The sequence below is a fragment of the Pygoscelis adeliae genome, unplaced genomic scaffold, assembly GCF_000699105.1.
Source record: "Pygoscelis adeliae isolate BGI_AS28 unplaced genomic scaffold, ASM69910v1 Scaffold220, whole genome shotgun sequence".
Lineage (NCBI taxonomy): Eukaryota > Metazoa > Chordata > Aves > Sphenisciformes > Spheniscidae > Pygoscelis > Pygoscelis adeliae.
Genome location: NW_008824049.1, coordinates 3,220,618 through 3,240,744, shown reverse-complemented (window position 1 = coordinate 3,240,744; position 20,127 = coordinate 3,220,618). Strand labels below are relative to the sequence as shown.

Here is a 20,127-nt window from a genome sequence, read left to right as displayed (position 1 = left end):
AATGCAGCTTATGTCACAGGACAAGCCGGGTTGAACAATGTGAGCAGCTCTCAACTCCCTGAGCTCCATCCCATAGTCATTAACCTGAGTTAATTGAATCTACATTAAATGGATAAAGACAATTTAAGCTGTTTCCATGACCCCTTAACATCAAAAAGATGCTCTCCGGTAATCCGGAGAGCACAAGAATTGCTCCCTTTTATTCATACTGGAAGAAAACCAGCAGAATGTGTCAGGTGCAGGAATGACTGTTTTACACTTTATTCCCAGCAATACCCTCGTATTTAGTATTGCTGTTACTCTTGTCATTAGAGGCTAGTGACTCTAGAAGGTGGACAATAAAAACTTCGAAGAAACTCTCTGTTGATAAAAGACATTGCTTTGCTTTTGGATCCCATTTGTTGACATTTCCAATTTTCTCAGCTTAACGAACAAATGTTTAAATAATACCAGCATTATGAAGTAGCCCAGTGCCACCATTTGCATATCAAACTGACTTAATGCTCACTAAATCAACAGTATAACTGTTTTTCAGTACATGCTTTGTAGAAAAATGCAACCATTACAACAATTATTTCCACATTAATTAGATATTAGTGGGTCTTCTAGTCTCATCAAAGTTCTACTGATTTAACTCTCTTGAGTGCAGACAGCCTACTCAAAAGAAGTTTACAGTAGTTTTTCAGTCAAATGGCTCTCAAAGGAGTCCTACTGTTTCATTATGACAATAAAAGCAGCTTTTGAGACATTTCTAAGAAGACAGACACGTGCGTGTATACATAGCTAAAGTAAGGATTTAACAAGAATACGGATAGGTGCATGCGTGTACCTATATTCATGTATATAATGAACATGTCATTTGTTACTTTATTATTATTATTCTGATTTCACTTCAAATGGCAAGCTTACATTTGGTATTCTGTTGTATGTGTAGACATTTATACTAACAGACCTTCTTTGCTGTAAACTGCACTGAACGCTAATTGGTCTCGCTGCCTCCGTAGTTGAGCTATGCTCCGTTTAGAGCAAGCAGCTTTGTTTGTGTAGGTCAGTCCTGATTTTTGTTACCATGGAGAGGGAACAGGAAAATGGCATAAGGTGCCAGGCCAGCAATTCTCCCACTTCCAGACCTAATGTACCAAGTCTAATGGCATATTTTATTCACTGTAGCCGTAGTAAATTGTTACTCTGATACTGGACTTCAAAATAACCACTATTCTACAACTAAAACGTGCCACAATTACTATTTAACTGCAAAAAAAAGCAAAGTAGCATCACTACCATAGAAGAAAATACCACCTTGATATTCAGGGAAAGCCCAGAAATGAAGTCATAAATATAATCAATTCATTCTCATTTTACTATTACAGCTCAGTACTGAGTTGAGATGACTATGATGTTATTTTACTCTGCTTCATTCTCTTTCATTTTCTTCTGTGTAGCCAGAGGGGCTGGTGTGCATGCCTATGTCAAAGAATGGCCCCAGTATAATCCTTCCTGCACAGAAGCATTCATTCCTGACTTCACGCTCCAGTAAAATGCTGTCCCCCATAAATAGTTTTTAAGGACACAGAGAGATGATGTCTTTGAATCTATGATAGCAAATCTAATGAAAGCTTCCTAACCAGTCTCACTGCCTTTGTCAGCCTGCTTGGAGTTGAGGGATGGTACCATTGACTGTAAGAAAATTAAAATGTAGGAATTTATGGGAACTACAGGAGCCCGTGGCTGCACATGCTGGGAAAGTCTTCCCCTTTCTCTGTGTAAGTATATGACTGTACAAAATCAGTGACAAATCCGTTCATCATCTTAAGCACATAAGTGACTGCACTGATTTAAGGGATTAGAGAAACAATTGACACTGGCGGTCCTTGAAACACAGGCAGCAATGAGATGAGAGCAGTTAGAGCAGTTACCAAAACTGTGCCCTAAACAAGTCCCTCTTTGCTTTTTCCCCTTTCCCTGGCTTGCAGGTTCCCTGAGCCTGGACAGGATCTGCTCTCAGCAGAGCTGCAGCGTTGGTTCAGAAAGATCCTGTCAATTTCTCAAAGCGATTTCAAGGCACTTACTAGGAAAATAGGTGGTAGGGTTATAGCTGAGATACAGTGATCGCCCTGAAGGAAAATGAATGCTAACACTCAAACTTTCGGAAAAAGTTGTTTTCCATACTCTGTACAATGTGCAGCAAAGTGGGAAGCAAGTAAGTCTTTGCCTGGAAAAGCGACAGATGAAAATTATAGGTGAAGCTTTAGGGCAATCCCCTGCTGTTAAATAAGTTTACATGAAGACCCAAAGCTTGATGGGGAAATGGGAAATCCTTGGGAAACTATAAATACAGTAGTTTTAAAGCATCTTTGCAAAAAGGATCTTAAAAAAGAGAGCAAAAGTGGAAATGTCTCCTGTTGCTAAAAGCAGACATCAGGAACCTTGCATTCAGTTCAGGAAATGTGCCAGAAGAGGGAGCTTTCAGTTTATTTAAAAAAAAAAAAAAAAGGGGGGGAAAAAAAAAGGAAGTATTAGTAATATTCTCCTCATTTATCTATATTAGACAAATTATGACTTGTGTCCTGAGCGGCAGCTCCGATGCAAAAGAAATATCTCACGCCTCCTCAGCAAGAACCACATTGGCTGACTTCCATATCTACACAAGATGGATGATTATTGATGTTGACTTTCATGACATGAAACATTTCTATCTCATTTTTCAGAACCATAAGAAGCCTGTTAATATCGCCACCTGTTCATGCCTTTTTTCTTGCATGCAGTAGTATCAGCATGGCTTAGAAGCATTCAAAATGTCATGAAATCAGAGATAGGACTGATAAAACAGATGAGGTTTTTCTTTCGAGTTTTGGGGTTTTTTTTCTAGCGAGGAGTGCCTCAATACAGATAAACTCATCTAACTAAACACCTGTAGAGAAATGCTTTAACACACAGCATCATACCTAGTCTGTAGGTCTGTGGGTGCAAGTAATTATTCCTATTTATCACTCAGATAAAATAGAGATTGCAAAAATATGTTTTGTCTTTAACCCAAGAGGAGCTTTCAGAATGTAATTAATATAGATACCATACATTTCCATGCATTTCTATGACACGATCATTACACTATCTAGATATTAAGCTAGCAATTTTGAGTCACAGAGGTGAACTTGCTCTTGCTGAAAAGGGCTTGCGTGTCTGAAAGCTTGTCTGTTTTTTAAACTGTATCAGCTAGTCTATTAAAATATATTATCCCTTTCTGCAAATGCTGTCTTGTTATTGTCCTTGGATTGTCATCTCACCAAGAATGCTGCTATCATACGCTACCACCTTTTGCTCTTGTAAAAAAAGTGAAGTAAATTATTCCTTATTTTAGTTATTCCAGGAAGACATCTGCAAAAAAACTTATTTTTGCATTATTCTCTAAAAAGGTCAGATTGAGCTAATTTTGTTCTATAATTAAGTCCTTCTACTGGAAATATTCCAATCATCAGCTGAACAATTGCTATTTTATATTCTGAATGGAGAGGTTATCTCTTCTTTTATCTCCTCCAAAGGAGCAGACTCTAATAGAATTATGGAAGAGAGGATGTGGTCTTTTGTGAGTTTAAGAAAGAGATTTATGAAGCTCATTTGGACCACTTCTCTGTTGCATGTCCATTAGACAAATAGGCAGTGTGTGCCACAACCAGGCCCTGCATTTTGTGTTAAGATAAATTTTAATGCTTTATAGGCTTATCTGCCTGGGTAATGATTTCCGCTTGCCATTCAGATGAATCTTTTTCTAATATGATTCCAGCATTTTTGAAGAGTAAATAAAATAACAGAGTTGGGAAAGTGAAAATATTTTTTTGAAAACCATAGTAGATTGAATTATTTTAAGCTATGGCCTAATTTGAACATTCAAATTAATGCAGAGGGGAAGACAGAATTTTTCCTAGTGTAAGGGACTGCTACAACCCCATGATGCAGTAAAAGACTAGGCACAGGCTAGTGGATACGTAAGAGAGAACCAAACGTTCCCTCTGATGACTTCTGTCCATATAAGTGTTTCGTAACCCAGCAACCTTAGTGACTGGATTAATGTGAGGGGAAGAATGTCTTTCTGGACCAAAAAAACATTTGCCTGTGAAAAAATACACGGTAACAAATGCTACTCTCAAAATAAAACAGAAGAGCTTATAAAAACTGGTCTGACATGCTTAAAGGGTTTTTTCAAAGACCTGTGTTACTGAAAGCAGAAACACTTAAGACTTGAATATTACCCACCTGTTTAGGCATATGTTATAATAGTTTGGCTATGTTTCCAGTTACAATTCCCTATGCAGTCAAATGTCATCTTTTATTTTGTTAAAAGCAAATGTTAAATTGTACAAGTATAAATGCATCAACGCATAGTGGAAGAATACAGGACATACTTTGAGGGAAGAATTTATATTCCCTCTGGATTGCAAGTTCCTTGGTTAGGACTTTAGTTTGACACCTTCTATTAATATTGAATAGTAATTGCCATCTACAGAAAATTTCAGTTGCCCTTTAAACTATACCTACTCAGTTAGAAATGTGAGCAAGATAAGCGAATTTTAAGCAATATGGTTAAACTTAAAGAGCACATTTGTTTTCATCTTAGACATCTCTCTTGAATTCGCATCAACTAAGTAATCTGAATGAATTACGTGGGCAGCAGCGCTGTGAACATTAATGTATATGTGATATTCATGAAGCAGAGGATACTGCTTCTCGCTTTGCTGACCAGCACATCCTAATATTAATAGCATATTTTATAATGGATAAGGGATAAGGTGACTAAAAGGACTAGGAACTCCCATAAGGAAGACGTAGGAGAATATAAACTATTCAGTGCAAGAAAAATATTCCTTTGTAGACATCTGCAATATACCTCTGCTCGAGAATCAGATAAGCAAGTCTTCTGAAAATGCTGCTCAATCAGGAGTTTTGTATCAAATTCATTTAATATACAAAAAGGTAATTGCAACATTAGCAAAGTACTCGTCTGTTTCTGTAGCTTTCTGCCACATACATATTCGTAATAAGATTAATGATTTCTGAATTGCAAGATTTTAGTTTAAGTCCATGAGATGTGCAGAGTATCACGCTACATTTTAATGCACTTTTTCCTGGCTGTTTAAGATACACGAGACACTGCATTTATATACAGATTTTGTTTTATGTATAGAAAATAAATTAATATGTCAGAATCTTTGCAGGGGACACATTGTAACTGTACTTTTAAACAATTAGAAGACAAATGTTCTGTTGCAAAATATTTGTTAACAGATGTACATTGTCATGTTGGACGGGGCTCTGAGCAACCTGATCTAGTTGAAGATGTCCCTGCTCATTGCAGGGGGGTTGGACTAGATGACCTTTAGAGGTCCCTTCCAACCCAAACCATTCTATGATTCTATATATTATATGCATATATTTGCAAAGTATTCACTTTTCACGTAGTAAGGTTATGTGACTGGTCACATAAATTGTTTGAAAACTTACTTATATTTTCTGATGTCATACCATAAACTTTATAAATTAAGGACAAGTATCTTCCATACAAATAGCCTGCACTGATTTTTTCAGCCCACAACTCTGTTTTGGGATGTGTTAGGCTTGCATTTCTGCCGTGATCAAGTTGTGACTACCAAAAGAGCTGAATGTGCCATATAACACTGATCGAAGTGATGGGGAGGACCAGGAAGGGTTCTGATATGAGGCCAGTTTAATTGCAAGTGTTCTAGAGCTGTGGAATTTTTAATTTTTTTTAACAAAGACTCTCTTATAGAATGAAAATCCATCCATTCAATATGGCTGGACTACATGGCTGACTTAAAAAGAACAGTTCAGAAACTGAAAAGTTTTTTGTGAGTAGTTATTCCCACTGTTCACGTAACTTCAGTCATAACTGGTACAACAGTACCAACTTCACTGGCCAGTGCTATTGCGCCAGCAGTTAGCCTTTGGAAATTCCCATTCATTTCACCAGAGTAAACAATTTACAGAATTGAATCAGTAAATATAAGAACTTGTAACTATATCCTTGGGCATTTTGAAAGTATACATGGAGAAAAGTGTGTGATGATGTATAAACTTGGATGTGCTTTTTCAGCATTGCTATTTTACTACTGGAATTTTTAACACTCCTCCCAGAGTACCAAACCCTTTGAATTAATATTAGTGAAGTGGCCAGAGCCTACAGAGAGGCTGGGCTTTCCTTGTGGCTTTTTGAAACAACAAAAGTTTTCCCTTCCTTGCATTTTACTTAATTTCTTTTCCCGTGAGAGGCTAAACGAACTGACCACTGCAAGTTACAGAAGTCCCTTACAGCTGTTTCAGTCTGGCATCTGTCACTTGCCAGCACTGATGCATTACAGCAAACTTCTAGTATAGAGGCAGATTGTGAAAGACTGCAGTATCTCACACCAGAGCACTTTAGTCCATTGTCAAAGACGTATTAGCACAGCTTCACTGGGTGCAATGCAGCCCAAAGAAGGCTAACTCTCAGTCTTTTTCCAAAACACAGGTTCTCTTTCACAGGCTACATCGAAGTCCTTTAAATGTCAAAAAAAGTCTGGATGAAGCTAGATTTTTTCTTATCCTGGAAAATTATCCTCAACCATTACAGAAGGAAGGAAGATGCTTAGATTTACTGTGATATTCTTGGCAAGTATGTCGTAGATGTTGAAGCAGTCTGAGATTATAATTTCTAGCATTCTCTGAAGGCTGTGAGAAGAGGGTGACTCTCTTTGCCTTTAAAGTTTCAGTAAAGAGATGATAAAAGTCTGAGAGTGATTTCAAAAGCTTTAGCTGCCTTTTCTTCATGTGGCCAATGGTTATTTTCCATTCTGCCTTGTCTGTCATGTCAGGACAATTGTGGGCAGTCTCTCAAATTCTGGGTATTCTCAATGCGTGAGACACGTATGTTATTGGTCCCTGTGACAATCCCAAGCTTGCACATGGGGTCGTGGTATGGGGCAGGCCCACACGATGAAGCAGGTCAATGTTTGTTTGTAAAGTACCGAGCTGGCTGGTTTCTCTGCCTGCAGCATGGCGCGGTGCAGTGTTGTTTCTCTCCAGCTCTCCCAGCCCACATGTCAAGCGTGACCGGTTAGTGGGTCACAGCTCCCGCAGTGTGTGGCAGGCTTGTCAGACGTGAGCAATAGTGAGAGTACAAAAAGTCAGATGTTTGTTACAGTACTGTCAGCTGCGGAGGCAAATTTCACAGAAGCAATTCTCTAAGCCTGTGCGGTAGAGTTGGTATCGGGGTGGGAAGTGTAAATTGATCCTGTGCTCTGCAGGCAGTTCTTGCAGCCAACGTTTTGGCTGCAGTGCAGGGAGCATGGATAAAAGGGGCTTCAGCTGCCCTCTGCTTGTCAGACCTCTACTCTAAGTACAACACAGCTGGTCCCAAATGATCACCTGAGAGATCAGCTCTATAGTAGCTTATTATAGATGGTCTTTACTGAAGAGTCAAATGAAAGTCTGATAACAATCTCAGAGATACTTTGAAAGAGTTATATAAGCAATAGGGCTAGTCCACTAGAAGTGATCTTAATACTGATTTCTGGGTACACTCTAAAAGGAAAAAAGAAAAGGAGGAGGCAAGTCTAGTCTCAGAAATACAGCTGCAGAAACTAATTTTACAGGATTTTAAGTGATGTGTGCTGACACATATTGGAAAGTAGAAGGAAGCCTTAAGAATCGATGAATGACATTTGGCGTAGGTGGACACAAAAGGCAGTTGGAGTACATTTGATTTGATTGTCTCCTCTTCTTCATTAAAAACACAGAAAAAAGATGGGGTTTGCTACAGAAAAGAGCAGATATCTATGAATATTTTCATCTCTGAAAAAATAAGCAATCCTGCTGCCAGCAGAGAACATCTGCATAAATGCCTTCCACAAGGTAAAAAATCATAGTTGTTAGTACATAGCTGAGTCATGCTCTAGGGTGACACAACTTTTATTTTAAAGTATTTTTAAGTTGCGTACAAACTTTTCACAGGAAATGAACAATGCTGTATTATAAGTAATACAATAACAATGCTCTTATGAACGACCGTCTTTGAGAACTTTCACAAAAATATAAATAAAATCAATAGCCTCTAAAAGACAGCATGGGCAAAACCGAATCTTATTATAGGATAAAGTGTGGAATAATAAAATCAAACTCATACTGATCCTTTCAAGTATACTCAGCTAAAGCCCAAATGATAAGGAAAGACTACATGAGAGAACAGAAAAGTCCATAGCCAAAGACATCACTTGACTTCCCTACTTGGCAGAAGAAAGCAATGCCCCGAGGGAGAGATTCTTGTCTTCACCAGGATTGAGTGCACAGCTGTTCCAGTCCTACTTACTTCAAGTAGTACAATATGCAAAATTAAGTATCCCACAGCACATTGCATCAAATATCTGTCCTTTACTACGGTCTTTCAGCATCCCCATTTTCAGTAGCAAGATCAGAAACGAGGCATTACGATATGCTAGTCTTTCATGCAATATGCCATAACTTTTAACTTCAGATGATACAATTAAAGGGAGCAGCTACAAACCTAGAAAACATGTTATAGTGGAGAGTTAACAAATATCAATGTTCTTAATGTGCAAGGCTTTAAAAATCAAAATTGACCCCATAAAAAGTCTGCTTTCCATTTTCCTTCAAGATTTGGGCAAAATGAGTTCATTATCTCAACATAGCCGAGGTGTTATTTGAAGATCTTTCTACCCAATATATTTCAGAAATTTTTGCTATATAATGAGCTGTGTAATATGTGCAGCTACTTAGAACTACATATAGTTCAGATTCAGCTTTCAAAAGCATCTTTTAGGTAGTACATTTTAATTGATTGTTACATGCCAGAGAACACTTTTTCTAACTTAGGCCTGGAAATCGTCTTTGCTTTATAATGGTCACTCTGGTTGTATATTAGTATATGTTTTCAGTAATACCACGCAGTTTTTCAGAATCTTGAATATGTATGTGGATGAGAGAAAGTATAGGTTTAATTTCACTAGAAGGGAGAATTCATATTTTACAAATAAGAAAATCATAATTTAATTACAAGTTCCATTGAGAGGGACAGCACCATAATTTTTTATACTTCTTCACAGTGTTGAGATTTGCAATGAGGGTCCAATCAATGCTAATATATATTCTATGAGCTGATGAAAGGGAAGTCATAAATCTTCATGTAAAACTGTATAGGCAAATCACTAGTTAGAAGCCTAGCAGCTATTTGAAAGTGCAATCTTTCAATCAGAACACAGAAATTATGGTGCTAATTTACTGTGAACTCAAATCTCCTTATTTGAAAATAAATAGAAAAGATTAACCCTTGGACCAATTTATGAAGAACTGCATTCAGTATGTCAACACTTGCATTTTTAAGTCAGAACTGGAGGCTTTCTAAAAATATGTCACTGTTCAGATAAGATTTAATTCAGGAAAGTTTTACGAACAGTATAATACAGGTAGAGGTCATACCAGATGATCACAAAAATGCCTTCTCGCTTTTGAATGTGTGACTTAAACAACACACGAGGCTTAAATAATCAAGATCTCACTTCTATAGCCTGATCAGTGCAGATAGACCCTTTAAATGTACTGGGAATTGAAATAAGTTTTGAGAAAGCCTGAGAAATACAGCTTTTCTATCTTCCTCCTTTCTCTCTTCCTCTCCCTTTCCCCTTCCCTTCTCTTTTCTTTTTGCAAAGCTTAATCTTATTTAATCAGTGTCAACATTATTTTTGGAGTTCTGTCATTCATATGAATTTATATATGTGTCCACTATGCTCTTTGAAATATACTTGGGGGCACACAATCAATTTATTGCTTGACAAGTCCTAGGGAATACCTGGCAATATTTTCACACCTGTGATAATAATCTGCCATGCTGTCTACAGATGCTATGTGGTTGACCAACTCCTTGACCTACCTGCGGCATCGCATCCACATCTGTTTCCTTGCTGCAATACAATATGCAGCGGTACCACAGTGATCAGAAAGATGACATTCTGCTCTGTCCCTTTAAACACCTAGAGGCATATTTGTCTTACTGTCCACTGTATTTGTGGCTATCTTAGCCTGCATGTAAGAATAACTTCTAATAAGAAATAGTAAGTAGAAAAAGCAGCAATCCCGTTTCAGTTTGAATTGTAAAGTGAGGCATGTTGGAGCACACTGCAACACCGCCATAATTATAGCACATCAGATTATACATCACGGCTTGTTATTGCAGCTGCCATTTGTATTTATGATGGCAGAGATGCTGGATCTATTCTTACCCAGAGAAAAGGACTTGTCCAACAGTAAGAAAACTAAGAAATATAGCAGGTTTTCAACTTATACCTGTGGACCTCTAAAAGTCTATGGACTGCTTCTCAGGGGCCAAAGATCACTAAGAAAAGCAAACCAATTAAGAGCAAACACAAACATACTTTATGACTGTCTGAGCCACTAGGGAAAATTTTGAGAGGTCTGTAACAAAAATATTGTTGCAAACAACTATCTTTATACACAGGCTTGTGCTAGCAAGGTTCTTATACTGTTTTCATTGCTATTAACTGAACACCAGAAATATTTCTAAGAGCATATATGCCTAGACAGAGGCATAAAATCTAATTTTCTGGTAAATATCTATCAGTTCTGGTAAAATGTGAAGTAACTAAGATTTAACTGCATCACCATATGCCTGTTCCTTTCTTACACGGCATCCTGCCTCTCCTGGTACAATTTTTGCTTTCTGCTGTGTCTGAATTTCCTGTTTCATAGGGCAAGATACTTTATCTCTTCACAATGATTTTACTGTGCTGCAACACACATTTTGTGTCTTAAAGGCAGGGAGCTCAAGAAAAGTCAAGAATGGAATCAGGGTAGCTGTTACACAGACGGTAACTGCCATTTACCAAAAAAAATTATTGCTATTAAACTATTCCTCCCCAGCAGAATCCTGAGAGATTTGGCCACTGCTGTCTGTACAGCTGTTACACAAGACAGTAGGACATAAAAGACATGTATTAATATATAAATCATACACACAACTCCTGTGTATCTCTTCCGAGCAGTCTTATAAAATACCTGGTCATAACTTTTCTAGCAACAATGTAAATAAATACAAGATGTCAAAGAATTGTCCTTAGTCCAAGGAAAAGGAAGGAAAAAAGCCTCAAATCCACCCAAAGTTAATTGAGGCTAGAATCACTGCAGCTCCATCCATTGCAATTTCACATTGGTGCACTTCAATTAAGGCATAATAAGAGTGCAAAGTAATTTATACTTATAGATTAGATGTCGTCTGTGAAAAATCACCGATTAACTCAATGTAGGCTTCTGGAGTACCATAAGAACAAATGTTGTAGTACTCTGAGTTTCGCTTTTCAGTTAGCACCTTGAAACCACAAAAGCAAAGCTGAAATACCTTTATTTAAAGGCATTAGTAAGAAATACTTTATATGCGTGGGCACACACAGACACATGCTATCAGCATGTTGATCTTCAGGCTTCACTAAATAAAGTTTCATTCACCAATAAAGTACCAACACAAAAATGCCTGTACTCTTTCCAATAATGATCTCAAATGTTTATTCAGTTGCTGAAAGGCAATTTTTTTACTCTGTTTTGTTACAATTAGAGAATTCTTTGAAAGATTGCCTACAGCAGCCTCAACTAAATGCAGAGCTCTAGCTTTCCATAAGGTGTTGCATCCTTTCATTCCATTCCAAAATGAGTATCATATGCATTACCACTACATGATCTGAAAATATGCATATACCCATGTACAGATGGACCAGGCTCATTGCTATTCTAAATCTAACTAATTCTGGTGAAGTCAAGAAAATCTGCCAGTTCAAACCATGCAAGGGTGTGATTCCAGGCCCTTAATCTTTTGACATATGTAAAACCATGACATTAGTAAGTGCATTCATAGATACTGCGTCAAATATACAGCATCGACAAAGTGGCTAAACTAAGTAATATTTAATGGGTAGCAAAAAATAATTGATGTTTCAGATAATTAAGTATGTGAGATGACTGGAAGCTGAAGTAAGATTCTGGAAATCTTTGAAAAGAAAAATGTGTGTACATATGCCATCCAGCTCCCAATAACTGAGATTGCTCCACATGTAAAGAGTTCTGCAACAAATACAGTGAAAGAAAACCAGAGTCCAGCTGAGGTAAATATACTGTGAAAGATGCTAACTTTGCATTTACTGCCCCTATATTCGATGCACAGTAGGAAGCCAGGTATTCCATATTGCCTAATTGGAGAGTATCACGTAACAGCCTCATCTAGCATGGCTAGTTTCACCTTTTTGCCATAAGAATACAGAAACCTGGTGAGTAGCAAAGTGAGGAAAATAAAACCAACAAAACCTAAATTATTTCATGTTTCTGTCATGTATTTTAAAATCTAACACTTCTTTGAAAGCTACTTTACAATTATAAAGTAATACTTTGATATTATATTTGATATACTATACAACAGCACGGTCTTTGAGTAGAAGGATTCTTTTATGGGGAGGCTAATATTCTTCAGTTACTCACATTTGGATGAAATTAGGTGTCTTGAAGCTTACAACCCACTTGCAGCCAAACTGAGAGAAGGAACACAAGTCAGAGGTCACAGGGAACAAATTCTCAGCCCTGAGCAAGAACTGAATTTATACAAAATAGTCACGTCTAACAAAACAGTGCTCAGAAGAGGACAAGAATGTCAAGCACCTTCTATAAGGCAGCTAAGAAACATTATGGCAAAGAGTGGCTTGCTCAGAGGCATCAGTTTTCTATTTTGCCATTACAATTCTTATAGCTTACTACAAAGTGAACTGATAACACAGTATTCACACAGTAAGTAAAATGGTGCTAATTTGTTTTTAACACTTAACCAAATACTACAGGTTCTAAAGGCACTTTCTTAGCCTCAGATGAGTTGGAAAATCTAATCTGTGCTAATTTTCCCAGAAACAGATGGTGCATGAATTAAACTGTGTAGACTCTTTTAAGCTTCCATTCTCACTAGGTCCCTTTTGGGATAACTAATGTTCATTTCTTAAGGCTCTATTCTCCTGCACTTATTTCTCTTAAATAACTGAAAACAGCCTCCTTAATTGTATAGGAAGATACACTCAATGGGAGAAAAGTCACAGAATTTGGGCCTTCAAGGGATTATGTTATGTACGCAAAGATTGTCACTAAAACCAGTATTTTTTGCATGGACGGTACAATGGCATCTATGTTATTTACAATGGGAAAATGTTTCATTCCAGGCCAAGAAATATCATTACCTATGGAAGGTAAATAAAGCCAGGACTATGCCAGTAAACCTCATTCACATACATCACTTGAAGGCAGGAGGTATGAACTCATAGGACTAAAGACCACCTCACCTGAAAAGAAAGACCACAGACAGTAGGTATTGACAGGTGATTTTAGCTGCTGTTTATTATTGTAAAAGGCTTAAAACCTCACCACAGCCCTGGGCTTAATTATGTTAGAGAGGTAACAAAGGCTGTTCTTAGGCTTTGTGTGAAGGAAAGGAGTCAACATGTGGAAAAGAAAAGTTGGGAAGGTGAAATAATATTAAAAGAGAGTTTATTAAACCAACATGACTCACAGTTTCTCAGTAGCCTAAGAGAAGCAGATTTCTGCCCATGCTGTTGCAATATCATAATCTTTAAAAAAAAAAAGTTTCACAAAACCTGCGGTAGCCAATTGGAGGATACCCTGTTCTCCTGGAGCTGCTGCACCTCTCCTTGCACAGCATCTCCCACCTCTCCCTCCTCTAAGTCAGACATTTCCATACGGTGTGTAAGCACGCTCAAGTCCCAGGGTCCACTCTGATTTCAGTCATGATCTGCTCCTGAAGGGAGCAGGTTGAGGGAACAGAATATAAATGGTCTATTACTGTTCTTCCTTTATATGAGATTTATATGTTGCCGTGAATTACTCTGGAATCAGGATGGTTTACAGTATGTTATGTTTTTATCCTCACCCTGAATAATAAGGTAGTAGTAATACTTGGTTCATAGGAACAAGGAGACATAGCACAAAGAACAAAGAAGGGAGCGACACACCCAAGATTATAGAGGAAAGCTGTGGTGGAAGAGGTAGTTGAACCTTCCTCTGAATTACGAGGCCAGAAATAGGATCTGGTAGACTTAAGCAATGAAATAGCTAGCGAATTATTGTGCCATTATATTTTGAAGATTTTTTGCAACCACATGCCCACCTTTAAAATTCCAGTATGAACGTTCTTTTAACATACTGTATAATGTAAGCTGGGTGCTAACTGATGAAATAAATTGAGTTTCAATAGTCTTTGCTCAACAACACACCCCAAATGACACATCAGTAATTACCATCAGATCTCAAGCAACATCCTGACAAAGTTACTGAATGTAAAGCGCATCTGCTAGATTGCAATGGATTGCATTCTTGGTATGCTCGAGATTTGTCAGAAAATGTATTTCTACTCAACATTAATTCTGCTGACTCCGAGGATTGTTTCAGTTAACAAAGGCATCTCTGACACTGCAATATAGAATCATGTCCCATTTCTGGCAATGTACTGCTAGCAAAATACCAGCTGTTTTCAGTGGAGGATCAGTGTGATACAATGAGTTGATGTGCTGGCTTGATTAATCTTTATATGATTTCTCAGCTTCTAACATAACACGCATAACTTTATATTTGTAGTCAATGGTGTAGAACATCACTTGACAGTTAAAGTACTTATGTTCTTGTTCTTTACTCATGAGACAGTTGCTGAAGAAACTTCACCTCTTTTAATTTGTTAACTTCCGAAAACAGCAGTGATGGGTTGACTACATAGACTATAGAAAGGAAGAGAGTGGCTCAATGACTAGCAGTTTCATTTAGTATCATTCTGTACATCATTGGTGTTTTCCTCCATCAGAACAAAAGGTACCACACGGTTTTTGCTTTTCAGTGATCCATCCGTCAAATTCAAAGAAGGTGATGAATCATAATTTCAAAATACTAATTTTGAAAATGTTTTGCTAATTCTTATGGAAAAATCACATATGATCTAAAACATAAGTAGAATATGTCCCTAAATGTTTAGAACTAGTCTCAGTAATTTTAAGACAATATATTTCTTTCCAGGGTAGAAACTAGAACTTCTACTGTATCCTCTTTCTTCTCCTCAGAATTGCAATTCATTGCTCTAAGTTTGGAAGACTATTTAACAGCATTATGGAAGACCATTTAAAAGCATTACAGTGGCTGGAATGCTGTGCTTCCCTCTGCTGTCAATAAGCCAATCTCCAGCTATTACAGTCTATATGGAGGTAGATCTGATCAAACCTTGAACTGATTTTTTTCCCCAATACTCTCAATACTTTTTCAATTCTTTAAATATATAGTTTATATTAAGTTTCCCGGTGTCATTAGTTATATGTGTTAAAAACTAAAACACATATATTGGTTGTCTGCTTCATTCTAAATAATTTTTAAATACTGCTGTGCACTGCCCCAGCTATTGTTTCACAATATGTATACATCATAGTCAACAATGTGTTATATCTCACACTAAAAGTGACTGAACACAAATAATGCTGGGCAAGGTATGAAAAATATTTACTTTAATACTGTAAATCACTTCCTGATAGCTGTTGGGAACTGGCCATGTAGGAGAGTTTATGCTTCCTTCTACCTTTGTCCTTCCCAGAACTATGTCAAAATAGATACAGAGCATGGAGAAAAGATGCTATGTACCAAAAAAATGTCGAGTAAAAGAATGCTATAGCTGGACAGTCAAAAATGTAGACATAAGAAAAGCAAGCTTGTTTGGACCCGTGTAGTACAACACATCATTATTTGTAACTATACGGCCATTATTTTCATTGGTACTTTTGCATTCACAGGGTTCTAGGTGACTTAAAAGCTATTTCTGATAAGCTCACAGGTATTGTGGGTTGTACCTTGCTTCATAGAGCAAAGGACAACGTCCATGTCTAGATCACAGTACTTATTGTTGTCCTTGGCTTGCTATTGCTTGGGGGCTTCAGGCTTCTTACATTTTAAATATGCATAATTTTAATCCCTTATCATGTTCCAAGCATAGGAGGAGTTGTGGAACTAGCAAGTTGTTCTCTGCTTTCAAAATGTAGTGGTGAGTTTACCTTTTTTTTTTATATATGTATATATCTATCTATCTATCTATCTATCTATCTATCTATCTCAGGATCAATGAGTTTCATTGTTGACAAAAAAAGATCGGACAGCTTTCTGCATATCACAGTATCCATACAGACACCTTTTCCCCACATAGATAGAGCAGGTATTGACCAGTGTACAAAACAGAGTAAATAAGGAGGCACAGCTATTATCATATAAATGATAAGAGGTCAGATAATAAAGTAACCGAGTTGGGATGTAAGAATGAACTTACCCAAGACCTGTATGGAAAAGCCATCCAAAACTGAAAACTTTATCCATCACTTCCTATGAATTTGCTCATGGGGATTTTGCAAGGCTTTCAAGGACAAATGATTGTTTTCTGAGGCAATGAAGCCAGTGAACTTAATGAAGATATTTCCATTAATTTCATAGACTCTGCATTCCTCATTTAAAACAGGGATTGAACATTGGTACATTTCCTGCTGTTTATTGCTGTTGCAGCAAAATCTTGCATATATGTTTTAAAATCAAAACCCTGAAGCTATTTATTCCAGAGTGATTAATTGATTGGAGAAGATGCTTATTATAAAATAATGAAAGATTTGCTTCACAGCTCAGCTATTGCATGTGTTTACTATTTCCAATAATACAAAGGGCAGAAATGGAAGTAGCAGTTATTTCATCACTATATTGGTTTCTTTCATCTGTTTTCAGATTAGTAATCAGATTACCTTTTGCCTATACTCTCACCACGGAGGGGTGAACAGAATGAACTTTTCACCCCTAGAATCTTTTATGTTCAAAGCATTTGGTTTCCCACAAGCTAAAGAAAAAATAATTATACAATCTTTGTTCCCACTGCAGGTACCTAGCAGGTTTTAAATATAATAAATGCATTCTGGCAAAGTTAATGTACCATAAAATCAAGCAGACTGTATCACTCTTTGATACATATACCTGGTAAGCCAACACTGAAAATAACAGTAATTTATGCTAACAGATTATTCATCCATAGCAAACCCACCCTTTCTGTCAGGAAAGGTATTTTAAGATACAAAAACATAATCCCCTTCTCCTATATGTTTTCTCTAAGTATATTATTTACCCAGGATGCAGTGTCTGGTTTAAGTCCCGCTTTTAGTCAATTTTATAGCATGACTGAAACACTGGAAGTCAAGTGACTCAATGCAAGGTCACACAATGAATCTGTACCTCCCATGCAAACCGGAGCTGGAATGCAGCCAACACCTGCTCCTTTACCCTAGATCATCCTGCCTCCTCTTTTAAAAGCATTAGCCTCAAAAAGAAGTTGGTCTTGCAAATTCTGTTTACAGTCATTAAGGGCGGGTGAAGCATTGTTCAGGAGGATCAGCTAGCTCTTGTGATTGGGATGCAGGGCAAACTGCACTTGTAAAACCAACTCAAAGGGTTGCCAGCTTCCTCTTCCTTGTCACAATCCTACTTATCTTTCGAGCGACAAAACAGTGCAGATGCCAAGGTCATAAAAAGTATTATATGGTTCTGCCTGCCGTCTCTTCAAGGTGGGTTGGCAAGGCGAAGGGCTACAGACAGAAAAATGGAGTAATAAAGTTTAAGTAGTGGGCAATAATATCCATCTGCAGTGCTGCAATGCCGATTAAGAGATTGAAAAAACTCCCTGCGGCTCTAATTGGATTTTCTTGTGCTGTGTACAACCCTTGGGGGCCCTACGCTGATAAAGCCTACTTGTGCTGCCTGTTTATCCTACATGCGTGACTCCATATAATGGGCTTATCTGTAAAACATACAACTTCTGATGGTGCTGTGGAGTTGTTGCAATACCCTTGAGACCACCGTATATTACTTAGAAAACCACAATCTGATCAATTAGTATGACACAATACAACACTAATGGCCATCTAAAAATGTCTTATTTACACTATAATAAGAACAACAAAAGAATCAGAATGCAGAAGTCTATGTGTGGTTACCTAACTTATATAAAATCCTCTTAGACCTTATAGATTGCTAACCATAAATGTAAGTAAATTTGAGGAAAAAATGTAAACCACATGCTAAAAACTAAGTTTGACAAATAGTATTTCTCTGGGAAAACAAAAAAAAGCTATAGCATTTGAACAACATTGCCTTCTGCTGAACTGAATCTGCTTTAATTTACTAGGCCTTGTACTCTAAATAAAATTACAAAAGCAAAATGAAGACCATTCTTGAGTCTGCAGACAGCCTTCACAAGTGTTTCCTTTTCTTCTCACAGATTTCCTAAACTACAGACCAAAGCAATGGACTATTCCTGTTCACTGCTAATTTCCAACCCATTAAATGGGAAAGAAAGCTGAATCCATTTCATTAAATGGAAAGAATATTTAGTGGGAAGAAAACTCCAAAACAAATGAAATATTAGAAGACTGGGAATGTATTTATACTTTTGTTAGAAACAGAAGGAAGCTGGAAGGATAAAGAAACAAACCTCTCACTCTCCCAATAATTAGAGTGTTGAGAGTCAGGAAGGGGAAATCAAGCAGCTAGGAATAAAGAGGTACATCTGTGATTCATCAACATAGAGCTGACAGTTGTATTTGTTTGAGATTATCAAATGCTGTTTATCAAATTTTGTTCCTTGCTTATGATTGTCTGCTTCTTTCATTTATACGCTTCCTACATGACCTGAAGATTTCCTAAGTTCACATCGACTGAGCTCTTGATTTTGGGAACCATGTTGGTGGTGCAGGGTATTGAAGGGAGCACCACAAAAAATAGGGTTAGCACCTCATTCAAAACCCTGACAAATAATACGGAAGAAGGAAGAAGATCTGTTAAATTAACCAATGGCACTAAAAAGGAAAGGGGATTGTGAACACAGCAACAATAAAATAGAGGCAGAGAGTATAAAAACACTATAAAGAAAGATTAGCTTCAGAAAAAATGCAGACTGCTAAGCCTGGGGAGAAATAGGAGAAGATAGGATAATGATTTTAGAGATTTTTCCACTTCTACTCCAGTTAAGTCCATCACAGGTTTGCATTGCCATATAGCAGCCAAAAGTGATGCTTCTGCAAATACAGCTCAGCACTTGTTCAGCAGTTGAAAGGTACTAAACAACCCAGGTGTCACAGAGTGTCTTTCTTATCTGGAATGCAAAGGAAAAACAAATGAGAGTAAGCTCACAAAAGAGAAACAAAAATGATAAGGTGCTGAAGGGGGAAGCATTTAGAAAAGATTAAAAAGTGGGTAAACAACACAAGGTAAAATGAATATAGTTTGGTCAAAAAACACCCTAGGGATGACAGGTACATTACAGTATGAATTATTCAGGTTGCCACATAAGGTTATCACTAGACACAATAGCGCCAAAATAAGAACAGGTAACAAATATACTTCTTGGTTATAAGAACTGCTAAAAATGAGGGAAAGTTTCCTGAGAGAAATGGTGGCATACCTCATTGATCTGAACTTTTAAAACTAAGAGACATAAAGCACCAGGAAGTTTTGCATTGGTGAAAATAGGGAGATGAAGATGAAAAATAGAGCTTTTCCCTGTCTAATTTCTCTAGTTCTGTGTTTCTGCAGCTTTGCTGATAGCATGATTGATAAATGATCCTTACAGTATTTTACCATCACGGTGCTCCTGCTTTCCAGTAATGAGAAGACTTTCCTTAAAAGGGCAGCATATGGGAGGCTTTCTCTGCTTTATAAATTTTATCCTTGAAGCAGGCTAGCTGCCAATTACTGCAGAAGGTTAGAGAACCTGGAATGTGAGTGCACAATATGCTTCAGATCCTTCGTATAGCTCTCTAGAAAAAGGCATTTTTTATAAAGGATGTTGATGTGATTTCAATAGGGCCTTAGAAGCAAGGGCCGGGGTTTGCTGAAAAAATTTGCATTTTCTGTCATGAACTGACATCTAGGAAACCTCCCCTTCATGCCTCCCTTTATTTCCAAGACAACAAAATTAACTCAACCCATTATGTAACCGGACCAAGTTACCAG

At 37.4% G+C, this 20,127-nt stretch overlaps 1 protein-coding gene across 6 annotated transcripts in view; it reads right to left on the bottom strand.

Moving 5' to 3' along the window:
• NLGN1 (neuroligin 1) overlaps positions 1-20,127 on the bottom strand; it is a 325,605-nt gene that overhangs the window by 9,767 nt on the left and 295,711 nt on the right. The window lies entirely within an intron of this gene.